An 8,870-nucleotide genomic window follows, 5' to 3' on the forward strand; every position below is an offset into this window, starting at 1 on the left:
TCCCTTTATAGTCCACTACTAGATCCACAATGAGCTACGGTCAGAATGAGTGTATACTACTATACACTATATACAATAAGGCAGGCTTCCCTCAACTGGCAGCCCATTTTTACTTGGCCCCCTAAGTTTTCTGACATAATTTTTTTTTCTCATAGTTTCATGTGGATTTAGTTGTGATATACACATCTTTATAAATGTTTTTTTTTGTTGATGAATTTTCATTGTTGAGGAAAATCATTGTCAGCCAATCAGTTCCAAGTAATTTTAATTTTGAAAATCTGTTCTCAAATATTCCCACGTAAAATAGAGAGAGATGTGATCGTAATTATTATGTTTGATATAAATATTATATATACATGTATATATGTTTGGGCTTCTGAGTGTCTGCAGTCTACAAATGATTTGTAATGATGTTTCGGCCCACTGACCATCTGCTCACAAAATAATCGTCCCGCAGCTGAATCTAGACGATAATCCCTGGTGTGATTTGAGACACAGCTAACCCTCAGAATCAGCATGGGGAGTCAATAACTCCATTCAATCCAATTGTGGACCATTTCCAGTGACTTACTGTGACTGTAAGTGACTGGGGAGGATAGAGCAGCGTCACAAGGTGAACATATCCATCACAAGACTGAGTACATGTGCATTCACTTTTCTACCTCATTATTATGCCCCCGGGGGAGGGAGAATGATGGAGAGAGAGAGAGAGAAAGAGAGAGGGAGAAAGAGAGAGAGACAGAGACAGAGACAGGGAGAGAGAGAGAGAGAGAGAGAGAGAGTGAGAGAGAGTGAGAGAGAGAGAGTGAGAGAGAGTGAGAGAGAGAAAGAGAGTGAGAGAGAGTGAGAGAGAGAGAGTGAGAGAGTGAGAGAGAGAGTGAGAGTTGGAGAGAGAGAGAGAGAGAGAGAGAGAGAGAGAAAGAAAGAGAGAGAAAGAGAGTGAGAGAGAAAGAGTGAGAGAGTTGGAGAGAGAGAGAGAGTGAGTGAGTGAGTGAGTGAGTGAGTGAGTGAGTGAGAGAGAGATAGAGAGAGAGAGAGAGAGATACATAAAACATAAAAAGTTACCCACAAGAAAATGAAGGATGAGTAGAATAAGAGATAAATGATACAATCTAAATGTATCTTGGGAATGTGTGTGAATAAAGTCAGTAAATAAGGATGAAGAAGGAAAAACATGGGAAGTATAAATGGAAATAAACACCATCAAGAAAATATAAGGAAAAGGCCGAATGCTGTCGAGTCTTCCATTTCACATCGGCAGCCACATTCTTAATGTTTTCTGTGCTGGGAGAGCAGAGGCCACATGAAAAAGTTGATTAAAATGCTAATTCCATTCTGTCCTATGGTAAACATACCAACTAATGTAGATGGCCGAGAGTGGAGAGAGAGAGAGAGAGAGAGAGAGAGAGAGAGAGAGAGAGAGAGAGAGAGAGAGAGAGAGAGAGAGAGAGAGAGAGAGAGAGAGAGAGAGAGAGAGAGAGAGAGAGAGGGAGAAAGAGAGAGAGACAGAGACAGGGAGAGAGAGAGAGAGAGAGAGAGAGAGAAGGCTGTTGTGGGTCAGATCACCAGATAAAATGCAGTATCATCCTACAAACAAACATACAGGTGTAGGATTTAAATTCACCATTATTGTCACAGAAAATAATCCTGCAGCAACATCATTTAGTCCAGAACATTGATTAGGCTATTAGCTGGCCAAAAATATGGAAAGTCAATGCTGTAAATAATGATAACAATAATAATAATAATAATGTTAGTGCGGGCTTTCAGTGAATTTATATTAATGGCCACTATCTCAGACCTGAGTCCTAAATGGCCACTATCTCAGACCTGAGTCCTAAATGGCCACTATCTCAGACCTGAGTCCTAAATGGCCACTATCTCAGACCTGAGTCCTAAATGGCCACTATCTCAGGTTGAGTCCTAAATGGCCACTATCTCAGACCTGAGTCCTAAATGGCCACTATCTCAAGTTGAGTCCTAAATGGACACTATCTTAGACCTGAGTCCTAAATGGCCACTATCTCAGGTTGAGTCCTAAATGGCCACTATCTCAGGTTGAGTCCTAAATGGCTACTATCTCAGACCTGAGTCCTAAATGGCCACTATCTCAGGTTGAGCCCTAAATGGCCACTATCTCAGAACTGAGTCCTAGATGGCCACTATCTCAGTTATGAGTCCTAAATGGCCACTATCTCAGTTATGAGTCCTAATAGGCCACTCTCTCAGGTTGAGTCCTAAATGGCCACTATCTCAGGTTGAGTCCTAAATGGCCACTATCTCAGGGTGAGTCCTAAATGGCCACTATCTCAGTTATGAGTCCTAATAGGCCACTATCTCAGACCTGAGTCCTAAATGGCTACTCAGACCTGTCATAAATGACCACTATCTCAGGTTGAGTCCTAAATGGCCACTATCTCAGACTTGAGTCCAAAATGGCCACTATCTCAGACCTAAATCCTAAATGGCCACTATCTCAGGATGAGTCCTAAATGGCCACTATCTCAGACCTGAGTCCTAAATGGCCACTATCTCAGGTTGAGTCCTAAATGGCCCCTATCTCAGGTCGAGTCCTAAATGGCCACTATCTCAGGTTGAGTCCTAAATGGCCACTATCTCAGACCTGAGTCCTAAATGGCCACTATCTCAGGTTGAGTCCTAAATGGCCACTATCTCAGGTTGAGTCCTAAATGGCCACTATCTCAGCCTGAGTCCTAAATGGCCACTATCTCAGACCTGAGTCCTACATTGCCACTATCTCAGACCTGAGTCCTAAATAGCCACTATCTCAGACCTGAGTCCTAAATAGCCACTATCTCAGACCTGAGGCCTAAATGGCCACTATCTCAGAACTGAGTCCTAAATAGCCACTATTCCCTACATAATGCACTGCTTTGGACCAGGGACATTATGGGCCCTGGTCAAATGTAGTGCCCTACAATGGGTATAGATTTCTATTTTGGATGCACATTCAGACTCCTCTCTGACCTACAGCAATGTTTCCTCTGGCTGCATGTGGAGGCGTGACAGTGTGGTTCGGGGTGTGCTTTTGTGTGTGTGTGTGTGTGTGTGTGTGTGTGTGTGTGTGTGTGTGTGGTGCAATGTGGTTTGGAGGTAAACAGTGCCAGGCAGAAATAGAACACTATCTTTAGTCTCTACAGAGAAACAACATATTCGCTCCGTCTTCATCTGGTCAGGACGCAGAGCGAGAGACAGGCTAAAGTACCACTGTCTGGCTCAAACCCTGTGACTCTGCCCAGAGCCCAGTGGAGTGTACCCACGGGTGTGTGTGTCTACTGTATGTGTTGTCACTTTTAGTGTGAGTCACCCTCTCCTCCTTCTCCTCCTCCCTCCCTCTCCTCTCCTCCTACCTCCTCCTACCTCCTCCTCCCTCCTTCTCCTCCTTCTCCTCCTACCTCCTCCTCCCTCCCCTCCTCCCTCCCTCTCCTCCTTCTCCTCCTACCTCCTCCTCCCTCCCTCTCCTCCCTCCTTCTCCTCCTTCTCCTCCTACCTCCTCCTCCCTCCTTCTCCTCTCCTCCTACCTCCTCCTACCTCCTCCTCCCTCCCTCTCCTCCCTCCCTCATCCCTCCCTCTCCTCCTTCTCCTCCTACCTCCTCCTCCCTCGCTCTCCTCCTCCATCCTCTCCTCCCTCTCCTCTTCCCTCCTCCCTCTCCTCCTCCCTCCTTCTTCATACTATGTTCCAGACTCATCCACAATGCTAAGTGGACAGATCTGTAAAACCATTTGTTTGAGCTCAGAGGAGGACATTTATTAGCACTGTGGCCCTTGAACCTCTGAAGTCATCTCTGTAACAGTGGTTAAGTCTCTCTCATGATATCCTCTTGTCTAAATAGCTCTCCATCTGTCTTCCTGTCTTCTTCTTCTCCCTCACCACAGATGATTCTCAATCTATCTTTCTGTTGGTGGAGTCCTATCTGGCAGATTCATTTTATCTGCTATTACTTCCAAACTCCTTTGCAGGGCATTGTGCCAACTCCTTTGCAGGGCATTGTTCCAACTCCTTTGCAGGGCATTGTTCCAACTCCTTTGCAGGGCATTGTACCAACTCCTTTGCAGGACATTGTACCAACTTCTTTGCAGGGCATTGTACCAACTCCTTTGCAGGGCATTGTGCCAACTCCTTTGCAGGACATTGTACCAACTCCTTTGCAGGACATTGTACCAACTCCTTTGCAGGACATTGTACCAACTCCTTTGCAGGGCATTGTACCAACTCCTTTGCAGGACATTGTACCAACTCCTTTGCAGGACATTGTACCAACTCCTTTGCAGGACATTGTACCAACTCCTTTGCAGGGCATTGTACCAACTCCTTTGCAGGACATTGTATCAACTCCTTTGCAGGACATTGTACCAACTCCTTTGCAGGGCATTGTACCAACTCCTTTGCAGGACATTGTACCAACTCCTTTGCAGGACATTGTACCAACTCCTTTGCAGGACATTGTACCAACTCCTTTGCAGGACATTGTACCAACTCCTTTGCAGGACATTGTACCAACTCCTTTGCAGGACATTGTACCAACTCCTTTGCAGGACATTGTACCAACTCCTTTGCAGGACATTGTACCAACTCCTTTGCAGGGCATTGTACCAACTCCTTTGCAGGGCATTGTACCAACTCCTTTGCAGGGCATTGTACCAACTCTTTTCCAGGACATTGTACCAACTCCTTTGCAGGGCATTGTACCATCTCTTTTCCAGGACATTGTACCACCCAATGACATGTCCTAACCAGTTAAGAGTTACCAACTGGTGTCTTGGTAATAGAACAATGCAGTCATTGTCAGTGGTTCCTGGGCCACATGCAATAGCTTTGGAGTTATTCAAATATTTAATTGATGCTTCTGTATGATCAATATATATATATATAATCTAGACCTACATGTCACAGCCTCTCTATATGATCAATATATATATATATATATATATATATATATATATATATATATATATATATATATATATATATATATATACAGTGCCTTGCGAAAGTATTCGGCCCCATTGAACTCTGCGACCTTTTGCCACATTTCAGGCTTCAAACATAAAGATATAAAACTGTATTTTTTTTGTGAAGAATCAACAACAAGTGGGACACAATCATGAAGTGGAACGACATTTATTGGATATTTCAAACTTTTTTAACAACTCAAAAACTGAAAAATTGGGCGTGCAAAATTATTCAGCCCCTTTACTTTCAGTGCAGCAAACTCTCTCCAGAGGTTCAGTGAGGATCTCTGAATGATCCAATGTTGACCTAAATGACTAATGATGATAAATACAATCCACCTGTGTGTAATCAAGTCTCCGTATAAATGCACCTGCACTGTGATAGTCTCAGAGGTCCGTTAAAAGCGCAGAGAGCATCATGAAGAACAAGGAACACACCAGGCAGGTCCGAGATACTGTTGTGAAGAAGTTTAAAGCCGGATTTGGATACAAAAATATTTCCCAAGCTTTAAACATCCCAAGGAGCACTGTGCAAGCGATAATATTGAAATGGAAGGAGTATCAGACCACTGCAAATCTACCAAGACCTGGCCGTCCCTCTAAACTTTCAGCTCATACAAGGAGAAGACTTAACAGAGATGCAGCCAAGAGGCCCATGATCACTCTGGATGAACTGCAGAGATCTACAGCTGAGGTGGGAGACTCTGTCCATAGGACAACAATCAGTCGTATATTGCACAAATCTGGCCTTTATGGAAGAGTGGCAAGAAGAAAGCCATTTCTTAAAGATATCCATAAAAAGTGTTGTTTAAAGTTTGCCACAAGCCACCTGGGAGACACACCAAACATGTGGAAGAAGGTGCTCTGGTCAGATGAAACCAAAATTGAACTTTTTGGCAACAATGCAAAACGTTATGTTTGGCGTAAAAGCAACACAGCTGAACACACCATCCCCACTGTCAAACATGGTGGTGGCAGCATCATGGTTTGGGCCTGCTTTTCTTCAGCAGGGACAGGGAAGATGGTTAAAATTGATGGGAAGATGGATGGAGCCAAATACAGGACCATTCTGGAAGAAAACCTGATGGAGTCTGCAAAAGACCTGAGACTGGGACGGAGATTTGTCTTCCAACAAGACAATGATCCAAAACACAAAGCAAAATCTACAATGGAATGGTTCAAAAATAAACATATCCAGGTGTTAGAATGGCCAAGTCAAAGTCCAGACCTGAATCCAATCGAGAATCTGTGGAAAGAACTGAAAACTGCTGTTCACAAATGCTCTCCATCCAACCTCACTGAGCTCGAGCTGTTTTGCAAGGAGGAATGGGAAAAAAATTCAGTCTCTCGATGTGCAAAACTGATAGAGACATACCCCAAGCGACTTACAGCTGTAATCGCAGCAAAAGGTGGCGCTACAAAGTATTAACTTAAGGGGGCTGAATAATTTTGCACGCCCAATTTTTCAGTTTTTGATTTGTTAAAAAAGTTTGAAATATCCAATAAATGTCGTTCCACTTCATGATTGTGTCCCACTTGTTGTTGATTCTTCACAAAAAAATACAGTTTTACATCTTTATGTTTGAAGCCTGAAATGTGGCAAAAGGTCGCAAAGTTCAAGGGGGCCGAATACTTTCGCAAGGCACTGTATATATATATAATCTAGACCTACATGTCACAGCCTCTCTATATGATCAATATATATATATATATATATATATATATATATATATATATATATATATATATATATTTATATATATATATATACATATCAAATCTAGACCTACATGTAACAGTCTCTCTACATGATCAATATATAATAATCTATATCAACATGTAACAGTCTCTCTATATGATCAATATATAAATAATCTATATCAACATGTCTCTCGGGCACTTTTGGCAATGCTTTAGCGTGAGGCCTTTTTCACGATAATATGCCTAAATACTTATGACCTGTCACATACGTGAGGAGAGACGCAGCGGATGTTGAGTTGCACATATTAATTATAAAGTGAAATTTAGCCAGAACAAAACAATAAATCAATCAAAGAACAACGAAATGTGACTACGTGGTGCACGTGCACAAAACACAAAATAATATCCCACAGACACAGGTACCTAAATATGATCCCCAATTAGAGACAACGATTAACAGCTGCCTCTAATTGGGAATCAATGCTATTTCACCAACAAAGGAAAAATAAACTAGAACCCCACATAGAAATAATAAACTAGAATAACCCCTCAGTCACGCCCTGACCTACTACACCATAGAGAAACAAAGGCTCTCTATGGTCAGGGCGTGATATGACCACTAGGCTTACTTTAGTCTATTTGGTAAATCTTTTCTTAACTATTCTTTAACTGCACTGTTGATTGAGGGCTTGTAAATAAGCATTTCATGGTAAATTATACACAACTAAAGTTAGATTTTATGTGATTCACAGAACCTTTTCTGAGATGCTTTGTGGAAACGGGCCATGATCTGGCCGTATACTGTAGAATGATAGAGCCTCTATTGTCCACCTTTAAGCATAGGGCAGCGTCATCGAGCGTCATTTTAACGTAGTCAAAGTAGTCAACAGGGTGGGGATACTATGGGTTTTAGCCTCGATGCCCACGCTGTCACAGACATTATGATGGCATGAATCTGACAGTGTGGGGAAAGAATATGGTTAGAAGACATATTAAAGGGATGGTTTGGAGACATATTAAAGGGATGGTTTGGAGACATATTAAAGCGATGGTTTGGATTAAAGGGATGGTTTGGATTAAAGGGATGGATTGGAATAAAGGGATGGTTTGGATTAAAGGGATGGTTTAGAGACATATTAAAGGGATGGTTTAGAGACATTAAAGGGATGGTTTGGATTAAAGGGCTGGTTTGGATTAAAGGGAAGGTTTGGAGACATATTAAAGGGATGGTTTGGATTAAAGGGATGGATTGGATTAAAGGGATGGTTTGGATTAAAGGGATGGTTTGGAGACATATTAAAGGGATGGTTTGGAGACATATTAAAGGGATGGTTTGGAGACATATTAAAGGGATGGTTTGGAGACATATTAAAGGGATGGTTTGGAGACATATTAAAGGGATGGTTTGGAGACATATTAAAGGGGTGGTTTGGAGACATATTAAAGGGATGGTTTGAAGACGTATTAAAGGGATGGTTTGGAGACATATTATTGATTCCAAGTGCCGTACATTTCAAATAAACCATATGACCTTAACAGGTTTTGATAGCACAACACACATTTAGCTTAGTTGTGAGAAGAAAACAAGTAGCAACATAAACAGTAGTAAGAATTAGCGTAGCTAGCATAGCATTACCATTAAGTATCCAATGTTTGCGTATAGCATTTCCATATTATGTCAGACTGTGGTAAATATTAGCATAGCATAGTGACATTAACATGAAGTAGTCAATATTAGCATTTAGCATATTAGCATGTCAGTTCTGTACTGTACTATATTAGCATATTATAGCATACCAACATTAGCACAGCATTTTCAGTATTAGCGTATAGCATTAGCAATGTGAGACCATACCTTGGTGGTGTCTGTAGCGATGATGACCCAGGTGCAGTTAGCATTGTTGTCATACTGGACAGGGTAGTTTGGTGATGTGATGATGCCGTTCGGGCCTCTCAGCTGACCACCACACATAGGAGCTGAAAGAGAAAATAACAGCATACTGTTATTGACTTATTCATTGTAGTTTAATGGATCTATTCCAACTGTTTGTGAAACTACTTCAGAGGTGTCCAATAATCTTTTCCAACAGTCTGTATATCTGCAATTAACGCACACTCTAGAATGCCCTTTCAGCCAATCAGAATTCAGTATTCAACGACGTCGTGGTACAAGCATATGTAAAAACAGACGTGTC

Source organism: Oncorhynchus mykiss, chromosome 32 (assembly GCF_013265735.2).
Source record: "Oncorhynchus mykiss isolate Arlee chromosome 32, USDA_OmykA_1.1, whole genome shotgun sequence".
In the NCBI taxonomy this organism is placed as follows: domain Eukaryota; kingdom Metazoa; phylum Chordata; class Actinopteri; order Salmoniformes; family Salmonidae; genus Oncorhynchus; species Oncorhynchus mykiss.